At 54.7% G+C, this 12,181-nt stretch overlaps 1 protein-coding gene across 1 annotated transcript in view; it reads right to left on the bottom strand.

Annotated features, from left to right (window-relative positions):
• Window positions 1–10,125, bottom strand: part of SLC6A1 (solute carrier family 6 member 1) — a 43,238-nt gene extending 33,113 nt beyond the window's left edge. The window contains exon 1 of the mRNA XM_023250021.2: window positions 9,957–10,125. The gene's annotated coding sequence lies outside the window, so the exon portion shown is untranslated. The remainder of the gene's footprint in view (window positions 1–9,956) is intronic.
• Window positions 10,126–12,181: the final 2,056 nt, after the last annotated feature.

The raw sequence follows: 12,181 nt of genomic DNA, 5'->3' as shown, positions 1-12,181 counted from the left end.
GTCTCCCTGACCCCTCTCCTGCCTGGCCAAGTTGGAGGAGTGGGAATCCAAGGTCTTCGGGCTCATTGCTTCACACCCTGTCACCCAGCCCCAGGATCAGCAGCGAACAAATGACCCTCCCTCTCTGGGTATCCAGAAGCAGGTTGCTTGCTATCCCTGGGGGTGGATCTCCTCAGACAGGTTTGCGGAAACAAAATGGTTGCTTGCGTCCAAGTAATCAGGATCCCAGCTCTCACCACTGCTTTTAAAACAGCTAAATGCCTGAATCCAGCACCCTCTTTCTGCTTCCCAAAAGGAGTGGGGTTGTCTGCCAGCTCCATCACATCTTTGCCAGCATGCAAATGATGCACTTTGGGGTTTCTCAGGGTGTTAACCCCATGCTCTCCAATCCCCTATTAGGGGAGTCAATATTTTGCACCAGCTGTGTGAGAGGGAGACATGACGAGCGTGGGTGAGAGTATTCACTTTCCAAAAGGGTTTACAGCATGGGGTCATTTAGATAGCTGGCAGAGAGAAAAGGCAATTTCCCCCATCGTGGTTTGCACATGGGCTTTTAGGGACAGCGCACTGCAGTGAGGTACATCAATCATGCTTTCCAAATGCAAAATATTTATGTATATTTTTGGTGATGGGGGCTGTTCATTTGTTCTACTGATACCCACTAGCCTGGAACGAAGAGCTCTGTTATTTATCACTTTCACACTCATTTTAGCCAGTTCCACTCTTCCAAATTACAAGCTGATACATGGCTGGGAGTGGGCTCTTCTCCTGGCCTCTCCTCTTTGGTCAATAATTATAGCTACTGTTGACTGAGCTACGCTCACAAGCAGGGTTTGACGCTCTAACTCCCTTACCTTATTTGGTCTGAGAACAATCCTATGAGCTCAGTCCGTTATTTTGTCTCCATTTTTGCAGATGAGGACACGGGGACTCAGAGAGGTACGGTGACTTGTCCAGGGTCACTCAGCTAGGAAGCGGCAGGGCGGGGTTTGACTTTGGCTTCAAAGCTGATAGGGGTAGCCACCTTGCCATAGTGTTTACCCATTCCTCTTGGGCTGGGATTGTCACCCCTGGCCCATCAGGATCTCTGTGAGCACTCTCTTCAGCAGTCTTCAGAGGGGTTGAGGTGCCCAGAGGGCAGGGTTCAGAGTGGGGTCCATTCTGGTTCCCTGTCCCACCAACCTGTCCACCCCCTCTGGGTGCCCTCTCCAGGCACTCTCTGGGGCCTAGACTTCCGGCACCAGCCTGAGATTTAAATCCCAGCTCCACCTCTCCCCTGGCTGTGTGATTGGGTGAAGAGTCACTTCACCTCTCCTGGCCCTACTTCGTGCCTCCACGAAGGGGAGGTAATTACCCCTCTGTGCGAGGTTGTGGGAGCGATGGAACTAGGCAAGGCGAGTGTTCCCACAGCTGTCCCTACCTACTCAGCCCAAGCCTCCTTCTTGGGGAGCTCAAACCCCAGACACTGTCCCCTCTGCACTCTTGCTCACTCACTCTAGCAGGTCCCGAATCAGCATTCAACACACATCACTCTGCCTGTGCAACGCCATTATCTCCCGAGGACACAGGCTCCGTTGTCACGGCAACCAGAGTCCTTCCACCAACTCTATTTAATAATTTCTCAACAGTGGAGCTGGGCTGGCTTGGGGAAGGGGAAAGAGCACTGGGTTAGGGGTTAGAAGTTCTGGGTCCTAGCACCTGCGGCCCTAGGGGTCCTCCTCTCTGGGCCTCAGTTTACCCATCTGTAATGCAAGGGTGTCGGAAATGGGTGGGTTTTGTGACTTTCTCTGGCCTAGAAAAACCTAAGAAACAATTTTCCAGGTCCGGGAAGCAGGAGGCAGGGGTCTGGAGCTACTGGAGATCAGACAGAGGTCTGAGTGACATCTTAAGTCCACAGGAAAGAACCAGAAGCCACCTTTGGTGACCGAAGTCTCTCCTTCTGCTGAACTGCCCACCAAAATGTCACTTTTCAGATGCTTATGCAATCTCTGTGACCCTGTGGGTTCAGAGCTGGGGATGCTTAAAAGACACAAGTTTGCCTGCAGCTATCATAGCCCCGACTCTCCCCATTTTACAGATGTGTAAACTGAAGTTCAGAGGGCAAAAATGTTGTCCATGGTCACCCCGCAGGTGGCAAGTCCAGCTGTCCAGGAAGGCTAGGTTGGTGAGAAGAGAAGAGAGCCAGTCCGCCTGCCTGTTGGGCCTCATTCAGCACACAGCTGATCGTGCTCTGGCCCCCACACGTGTGGCCTCTGGCTCTCACTGAAGAAGCCTTGTAGACAACAGAAAGCAAGAGGTAAGTACCTACTACGTGTCCCACTATGCTGGGCCCCAGAGACTCCCGAAGACATGGCATTTCTATTTACAGGGAACATACACTTTGACTGTGAGTAGCTCGTCAAAGGCCAGAAACAATATCTGATTTGTCTCCACAACCCAACCAGGACCTGGCATACAGAAGGCGCTCAAAATTTTATCTGGCCCAGTTGTCTGCCCACATCTGCCTCTGAAGGCAACTCACCCAGGCCCCCAGAGGCCTCTGCAAAAATGTCCCAGAGCAGCCACCGACATCCCCGGCTCCAAGGAGCCACTGCAGACCCCACGCTGAGGAGGGGGACCCGTGTAGACAAGCTTTGTGGCTCCTGTCTGGCCCCACAGTTGGGGAGGGGGCCGTTCTGCCTTGGCCCAGGTCCATGGCACCGCTTTTAGGCATGGCCACTGCCAGCCCAGCGGCGCTATTAAACTCCTCCGGGGTTGGCATTTTCATTTAATACCCGCGGCATAATTAACAGTGCTGCATCTGCTCTGTCATTAGTGGCATTCACTGCCATTTGGAGAAAGGGCTCTTATCTTCCCCAGTCATTAGTCTCAGGAGGCTATTATGGGGGAAATGGAGGAGGAAGCGGGGTGTGCAGCCACCCTTCCCCTGCCTGGAGAGCTGGCGCCGGGCTTGGGGAGCAGCCCATGGTCCAGTCCAGTCCAAACCTCTTGGCTTTATGGGCTGAGAAAGCAAAGTCCAGAGAGGGGAAGGACCCTACCCTTTGTCCCCTGCAGGCTTGAGGCCTGCCTGGACTGCAAGCCCAAGCCTCAGGGATCCGGCAGACCCAGATCTGAGTCGCAACTCTGCAGCGTGTCAGCAAAGCGAGCCTGGGCAACCACGTGAGCTCCCTGGGCCTCAGTTTCCTTACTGAGGATCCTAGAACACTGCTTGTCAATTGCTCAGCTCAGTGCCTGGATCACAGTCAGAGTTCAAAATCAGGGCTTGTCGGTATCTGATCATTTGCTACCAACCTGTTAAAAATGTATACATTTCAACTCCATCTTCACATAATACTCTTCAGCATGATAACTTCTTCCCTGTTCCCAAAACGACTTTAAAAAACAAAAATCATGGGTGAGACCTTGATCCCAAGCTCCGAAAACATCTGACATGGGAGCAAAGGGGCAAAGGGGTTCACGCAGCAGGGGAGCTGGACCTCAGAATCAAGGGCACAGAAGCCTTTGGCTTTGGTTGCTTGTTTAATATAGCTTACACTCTGCCTCAGTGAGTCAGAGTCCCTGTCTCTTCTACTATGACCTCAACCCAGGTGCTTTCCAGAGGCAGTGGGCAACAGGAAAAGGTACATGGGGGTCGGCATCAGCAAGGCTTGGGTTGAAACTCTGCTGTGCAAAGCAGGGTAAGTGACTCCACCTCCTTCAGCTTCCAGGTCCTCCTCTGACTGATGGGGACAGTAGCACCTACCACCCCCCCCCCCCACCAATCCCTAGCATCCTTCTCACAAACCTCAGATGGCCCAGGACTGGTGCCCAGGGGGCACTCCATACTCAGTAGTTGGGGACTGGCTGGCCACCAGCAAGAGGACGAGTCAAACTGTCAGGTGTCCCTGCCCCCTCCCCAACCCCAAAAGGAAGCTCCCAGAACTTGTGATTTTTCATAATCTACAGGGTATAAGGTAATGGCCAAAATGAGTGATGGACTCCCTCCCCTTTCCTACCCTCTTGGCTGGGAACGACTCAGAACCACCCAGTCTGCTCCTCCAGTAGGTCCCAGACAACCCAAGGCGCACCTATGAATACTTCCCCACACGCTTCCTGGTTACCAAGGCCCTGAGATCCTTCTAGACAACTTCATGGGGCTCCTGGTTTATTTGTTTCCACCCAAATCCATCTAGAGAAGCATGCTTGTGTTCATGCGGGTGTCTGAGAGTAATCAATCATTCCCTCTTCCCCAGCACCACCCCCCCCCCCAAATCTGGCCACCACTGGGGGCCCCCTAGCCAAATGAGCACACGTCAGACTTCACAAACTCTGGGCATAACTGAGGACATGTTAGCTTCTGGCCAGAGCTCAGAACTGGAACTAAGGCTTAAACGCTGCCAGAGCCCTGTTCTCCCAAACTGCATGGTGATGCCTTCCCACACTATCCTGCAATCAGTCCCCTCTGCTTGGTGTTCTGTCTGCTGCAGATTGGGCTTGCCTGGACTTCTTCTCAAGGGGCAACCTGGTGAATTTGGACTTGGGTTTAGTAGAGGTGAATACCACCAGCTGGGAATCCAGAGGTCAGGGATAAGTGTGTTCAGGGCTTGCTAAGCCTCAGTTTCCCCATCCAAAGGACAGAGACAATAATGGTAATAATAATAATATCTTCACATGGATCTCCTAGAGCTGTTGCAAACTTCAGCGGAAAAAGCACTCGGACTATCAAATTCTACCTGTTAAGCGTGTGTGTACTCACATGTGTACAAAGAGACCTCATTGGAGTCAAGGTCATTCTAACTTGGGCTTTACGAGAAAACAAGCTTTAAAAAAATGTCTCTTTTTGTTCGACAGAGGATTCTTCTCCGGGACATCAAGGACCATATTTTCTTCCTCTGGAATACTTCATACAGGATCAAAAGGCAGAACAGCTTCAAGAACATTTTTCTGCAACTGCAAAGTACTCTTCTGATGACCCAGCGTACGATCAGCAGTCAGTTCCAGCAAACTGCAATACCGACACCAAATGTTCACCTCCCGTGGCTGCTACCCTCTCCATGTACACAACCTCCTTACCAAACAATAAGGCCATGAAAACAACCTGCTGTCAGTGTCTTTCGGGGCGTCTTTGACCTTGAATGTCCCTCTGGCCAGGGCTCAGTCGTCTCGGGAGCTGGCATGCAATGCTGATCCTGCAGACACCATGCAGCTGACAGGTGGGCAGAGTGCTGCAGGTTACCGTCCAAGGCGGCCACTAACTCCTGCATTCTCCGGCCTGTTCTACATGCCAGGATCCCATCCGGCCCCATCCAAGAGGGTCCCAGGTACCCTAATGTGGCCCGTTTCACCTGGCTGCACACCCTGGGCTTTCAGGGAGCCACAGCCAATCCCTCTGCAAGACCTGGCCTCCTTGTAATTTCCAATTTGTGACAAATGTAAAAATAGAAGGCCATTCGATGCAGGCAGCTCGCATCAAATTGGATGCCGCTTTCGTGTCATGTCAGATCACGGTAAACGGAGCTGATGACTTCGTCGGCCACTCTCAATGGCTTCCAGAGCAGTGAGAGGGTGCTGACAAACTGGGAGATACCTAAGAGTTAGCGAAAGGTGGCTGGGTGCACAACACTCAAAACAGCTTTAAATGAATTTGAACTCTAGGTCAGAAATCTGCTGTAAGAAGTAGGGCACTTGCGTCCGACTTCGGCTCAGGTCACGATCTTGCAGTCTGTGAGTTCGAGCCCTGTGTCAGGCTCTGTGCTGACAGCTCAGAGCCTGGAGCCTGCTTCCAATTCTGTGTCTCCCTCTCTCTCTGCCCCTCCCCTGTTCATGCTCTGTCTCTCAATAATAAATAAATGTTAAAAAAAAAAAAAAGAAGAAGTATTTAAGAAGCAGGGCACTTGAGTGCGAATCCCAGTTCTGCACCTTAGCAGCTCAGGGACCTTGGGCACAAACTCCTCTCTCCATGCCTCGGCTTCCCCTAAAGAACACCACCGACCCCCACCCCCACTCCCCCAGCTGCAGCAAAGCTCAAAGCTCAATCCTTGGAAAACAAAGCAGGGAAGTGCTAACTGTGCAGCTCCTTAAATGGGGAGTGTGGTCCTTGCCAAGCGAACCACCCTGGGGGGAGGATGGGGCGAGGGGTGGCTCTTCCGTGGCAGGAATGTCAGCACAGTAGGGCAGAGCTTGGGCTCCAGGGTCACCTACTAGCCTAGCAATCCCACAGCAAGGGCCCTCAGCTCTCTTCTTCTCAGTTTCCTCATCTGCAAAGGGACAATTCCGTGTACCCCACAGGGTTTTGTGAAAATTAAATGCAATCGTGTAAGTAAAGCACACAGCACGTTCCCTGGCAGATCATCGACTTGCAATAACTGTTACTTATTATTGTTATTGATGACATTACCATTGGAACAACATTTAGTGCGTTGTTTTGCTTTGTTTTCTGTTTGTGACTGAATCCAAGTCTGTGCTGAAATATCACAGCTTGTGTTTGCACCTACCGTCTCTGCCAGGCAGCCCTTATCCCCGCTATTAGCTAGGCTTCCCACTAACTCTCATGCCCCTTCCCCCTGGCTCTGAGGTCTGCAGGTGAGCTCCGAGCAGAGATGCTGGATGTTCACAAAGCTCACAGAGGCACATTGCCTGAGAAGCCCTATTTTGGGGTCTATCTCTGTCCTCCCAGCCGTTTGCCCCTCTCTGCCCCCCTCCACACTCTCTCCCTCCACCTCCCAGCAACCTTCAGAGAATGGGGCAAAAAGGTGACAGAAAGAAGCACAGTGCTGGGCCCATTTGAGGAGCTGGTGCCAAGGAATGCGATGGAGCAGCGGCCTGGCTGGCGTTCTCCTGTTCTCTTCGCTCAGAGGGGCCCTGCTGCTCTTTGCAATTGGAGTCAATTCAAGGTTGTTTTCATCACGGCAGGGACTGTGCTCTGTCCACTGTTCTCTGCGCACAGAGAAGCTCAGGGGACTCTGCACAGGGAAATTGAAGGGGCAGTTCCGATGCGGGATAAACAGGCCAGCTGACACTCACATCTCCGTTTCCTTTCGGGGAACAAGGCGATTGAGGGGCTCTAATTGGGCTTGGCATTGTAGGTGCAGCTGAGGGACAAGGCTGCTGGGGTGGAAGCTGGGTACACCTGGAGCCAGGTGACAGAGAAGGGCTCGGGCATCCCATCTGCTCCCATGGACGAAGGGGATGGACTTGGGATGCAGGGGGCTAGAGGTGTCGGGCAAGGCTTACTGGTTGGCACTGGGCCTGTCATGCATATGCAGGCTAAGGGAGGAGGGAAAAAGACGTCTCTGAATTCCAGGTGGCTTGGGACATCTCTTTCTCAGCTGCCGAGCTCACAGCCAAGCCTAGGAACAGTGTCTTTATGTGATGGCCAGAAGCCACCTGACATTTGTGTTTTATTTAAGCTCTTAGCATATGCTGGGAAGGTAGAGAAGCAGCCACTGCTCAGACAGCAGACCCAGAGGCCTCACCGTCAATCATTAAATCCTCACCATTACCCTTCCACCTCACTCTATAGAGGTGATAACTGAGGCCCAGAGACCCAGCCGTGGAGCAAACTGTTGGCCAGGAAATCAGAGGAGCAGGGTTCAAATCCCTGCCCTGCCTCTTCCTAGCTGGGTGACCTTGGGCAAGTCAGTTCCCTTCTCTGTACTGCAGTTTCCTTACCTCTGCAGTGGGGATTAGAATACTACCTGCTGCACAAGGTTACTAGAGGCCTTATGAGCCGGGCACGCTGGAAGCTTTCAGTACTCCACTCTTTGCTTCCAGTGGGGATGAGAACTTACCCAAGGTCACCTGGCCAGATAATGGCAGTACCCTAGCTTAAGGCCAACTCAGGGCTGGTTCTGGTCTCAGAGTCCATGTTTCATAGCCTCCCTGGCTCCATGACACAGGCAGATATCACAGGTCGGTCCACACCGGGCCCATCATTGCCTTCCACCCATGCAGGCTTTATTCTAAGACACTTGCCGAGTGCCTGCTATGAAGCTGGACCAGGCGTAAACAAATTACAACGTTTGGAGTTCCTGATCTCTAGGCATGTGAAATCTGGGAGACAGAGCAATTGTGCTTTTTTTTAGCTCTGATGGACTTGCTCTTTCCTCCGTCTTTACCCTCTGAGGAGCTTCCTCCTGAGCCTCCAGATGCCCCTCTCAGCTCTTGGGTGGGCCACTTCTCACCAAATCTCCAGGCTCTGGAAGGGCTGCACACAAGAGAGATGGTCCCTGCTTTCTCTCCACAGCAGCTGCCTCTCTCCTGTTGTGGTTCTTAGGAATCGCCCCACTCTCCAGATGCTCTGCCAGACAAGCCCGGCTGTGTGCCCCTGCCTGGGACTCACTGTTTGTCCTCCAAGCCCTGGCCACTGAGCCAGCCCTTGGCTGGAGAGAGAGAGAGCGCTTTCTTTGTTTGCTGCTTGCCTGACAATTTATTTCTGAGACTCAAGAGAGGCTCAGCCATTTTGCCCTGGATGCTCTGGGGGAAAGTCCCTCCCACTCCTCCAAGGACTTGCACCTCTAAGGGCAATGTCTCCTCTTCCTCCTTTGCCTGGGGGGAGGGTCTGAGACCGCTCCAGCCAGAACCAGAGCAGAGGCTGGGTCAACCCTTCCCTGAGAGAGTGCTCCAGAGAGAGAGAGAGAGAAAGAGAGACAGACAGACAGAGGGTGCAAGTTGCCTGTAGTTCCCACTGATCTCCTTTGTTCTGGAATTTGGGAGTTGGGCAGGCTTTTCAGACTCCCTTATGTATACATTTTCCCCAAAGTTCCCAAAGAGAGAGAAAAATCTGAACAATATCCAGCACCCAACACCCCCTCTCACCAACCACCTCCTCTCTTGCCAAAAACCCACTTTGTGTGTCACAGAAAAATGAAGGTCGACTCCAAAGTCCATGGATTTTGGGGGTGTCACCAAAGCTCAGGGGCCATTTTGCTCAGCGCTTTCCCCCTCCACCCCAGTTCATGGGGGATGAGGTTGGGGTTTCTGGGAGAGGGAGCGAGTGCTCCAGACCCATATCAGGAAGAAGAAACAGGGCTGTATCATTTGGCTTTTTAAAACCCAATTTTCTCCTTGGGGTCCATGTCTATTTTGCAAAAAGATTAGCTAAGAGCCTTAGTAGTGAGCTGCCTGGTCTAAGTTCCTCATCTGAAGACCAAGCCAAGCTAGAACAGGGCATCTGTGGGCACCACCCGTGGGGATGGTGGGCACAAAGGGACGGAGCATGGAGACCCTACGGCCATTGCCCTGGGGTAACCGTGGCAGGCAGTTTCCCTTTACCCATCCCCAGAGAATAAATGAGGGATACAAGAAGGTGAAAACAGTTTCCGCGGCGACATGGGGACACTGTCTTCCAGCCCTCTGGGGGACTCCCCTCACCCTACATTGCTCGGAGGAAAGGAGTGGAGAGCGCGGCGCGAGCTCCTGTGCGCTCGGCCCAGGCTGTAGTATGCTTTTTAGCCAACATCTCTTGAGAGCTTGAGCTGCCCCAGGATGGGACGGAGGTGCCCATGCCCAAGTCGCTCGCCCAGAGCCCTTGGAGAATAAATAAGGCGCATGGCTCTACCTCGGCGCAGCTGACCCCGACACGGAAAAGTGGCGCACTGCCCCCCAAACGCTCTTCGTATTATTCACTCCCGGAGTCCCGCCGTCCCCTAGGGAATGAACGCGGCGCTTCGACGGCTCGAACAGAATCCAGCGCCAGTTAGGGGATCCAAGGGGCCCCACGACCGGGAAGGGGCACGAGACTCTCGCGTCCCTCGCGCCCCTCGCGCGAGTCCCCCTGCCCCCGAGCGTCCCAGAGGCATGGCCCGGGCTCACGTCGGCGGTCGGAGCGGCGTCCCGGGCTCCTCCGCGCGGCCCTGAGGTGAGGCGAGGCGCCGGGGTTGGCATCTGGGTGTCGGCCCCCACCCCGCCCAGCCCGACCTGCCCGGGCCGTCCGGGGCTCTGTGCCCCGCGCCCCGACGCCGGCCGCCCGTTCCTACCTGCGGCCCGGGCTGCGCCGCCCGAAGCGGGCGCCGCGCGGGCAGCTCGGCCGCTCCGGTGCGCTCCGGGCTCGGGCCGCGCTGCGCTCCCGGCTCCTCCGCTCCTCGGCTCCTCCGCTCGGCGCGGCTCGCCCGCAACCTCGCTCGGTCTTCCGAGGGCGGGCGGAGGCACGCGGGGAAGGGGCAGGGCGGGGGAGCGAGGGAGCGAGGGAAGGAGGGCGGGAGCGCGCGCGGGCGGGGGGGGCGGGGCGCTGCTCCGGGAGCCCGCCCAGCCCGGGGAGGGGCGCCGCCCGCCGCCCGCCCCCCGCCCGCGCTACCCCCGGCCCGCGCCGCGCGCTCCCCACGCGGCCGCCGCCCCGCGGCCTCCCCGCCGGCAGCTTCCACCGCTGGCCGTCGCCACTCTCTCTGCCTTCCCCTCCTCTGCCCCGTTCTCTGTCCATCCCGACTTCCAGTTCTCCCCTCTCCTTCTCCCCGTCTCCTTTCCTTCTCTCCCTCCTCCCTCCCTCCCTCCCCCTGCCAGCCCACCCCCCATGTCTCCCCCCCCCCCCCCCCCCCCCCCCCCGCCTCCCGCTCCCTTCTCCCCCTCCTCCTCCTCCCATTCCTTCCCTCCTGCTCCTTCGGTCTGTTGGCCTCTTCCCTGCCTTGGCCTGGGGTCCTCAGCCTGCCTGTGTTGGTCTCTGTTTCCCAGTCCCTTTCAACCCGTATTTCCCTCTTGGCTTTTCTCTTTCCAGCCTTACAGTCTGCTTCTGTTGGTCTGTCCTTTTTGTTTTTCTCTGGCACCCACTTCTCTCTGTAGGTCATAAGGCCCGGCCATTGTGGGTGGCGGTGATGGTGGACTCCTACCCCTCCTCTGCTCTCCCCCCAGGGCAGCCTCCCGCGCTGTTAGGAGGGGACCACAACTTCTGACCTAGAGCTCACTAATGCTGTTGGTGTCAGGCTGGGGGCATGCCTGCGGTAGGCATGCTACCAGGAGTTGGTCTTGGAGACACTAGTGGCTATGTGTGTGCAAGGACAGTTGGATAAACAGATGACTAAAAAGGGAAACAGCCTGGAAGAACACCCAAGGGATGGTGGCAGAACCCCCAAGACATCCTACTTCCAGTTTTTGAGGTTTAAGAGATTGTCCCAGAGAAGCCTCTCTCCTAGCCAATCCCAGCCCAATGCCTGAGGACTCCCTCCCTTCCCTTTGCCAAGTCCTGACATCGCCCCCCCCCCTTCACTTTCACAAAGCCTCCTGGGAATGGGGCCACAGCTGCCCTTCCCTCTGGGTCCCTCAAGGACTCATAGAGTGACCTGCTCTCCACCATCCTCTCTCTTTCCCCAGGGCTGGCATTTCCTGATTAACTTGCCATCCTCTACCCTAACTTGCCCCCACTCTGGTCATCCATCCTGGGGTCCCACAACACAGTGCTCCCCAAGGCCACCCTGACTTCTCCTGGTTCTTTCCCCACACTCACTCACAAGCATGGAATCCTGATACTTTCCTCTATATCTTCCTTGATATTTTCCATCCATCCCTCCCCTCTTCACTGGCCACTAGCTCCCATGTGCTTTTAACCTCCAGTGGTGCTTCAAATAAGTATTTACTGAGCTCCTTCTACTCGCCAAGCATAGTCTTAGGCTCTGGGGACACAGTGGTAGACAAGACAAACCTCAAGATGGTCTTGGTCCAGCATGGGAGATAGGCTTCTGTCCAGTAGTCAAATAAACCCAGAGTGACAAGTTCTGCCAGGAGCATACATTTCAGGGGAATCTCAGGCCAGCTCGGGATGATTGAAGACGGTTTCCTCAAGGAAGTGCCATTTGAACTGAGGGTCAGGGGATGATTAGGAGCTGCCTGGATGGAGATGTGGGGCACAGCTTTGAGCAAGGATATGAGGGTAGCAAAATATGGAAGCTATTTTTGCTTGCCTGAAATTCATTTCTACTTCTTCAGGTAATAGCACCTCAGTTTTGATTTGGGGAACTTCTCTTCCTCCATTCACATTGCTATGGCTAGGTGGGGTTCCCTCCTTCCAGAGGTGGATATGTGGCCCAAGCACAGCCAGAGCACATCACCCTGACCTCAATGGTGGGGGTAAGGGAACGTGTGACGTAGGCTGGCTCGATGAGAGCTCTCCCTGAGTTTTGCTAAAACTATTGTCAAACAGAAGCTTGATCTCCATCACAGTTCTTAAGCCTGGAGATGCCAGCAGCCTTTTTTGTCACACCATTTTTGTCAGACC

Source organism: Felis catus, chromosome A2, assembly GCF_018350175.1.
Source record: "Felis catus isolate Fca126 chromosome A2, F.catus_Fca126_mat1.0, whole genome shotgun sequence".
NCBI lineage: Eukaryota > Metazoa > Chordata > Mammalia > Carnivora > Felidae > Felis > Felis catus.
The sequence above is the reverse complement of the archived record's forward strand: the minus strand, read 5'-3'. Positions and strand labels throughout refer to the sequence as shown.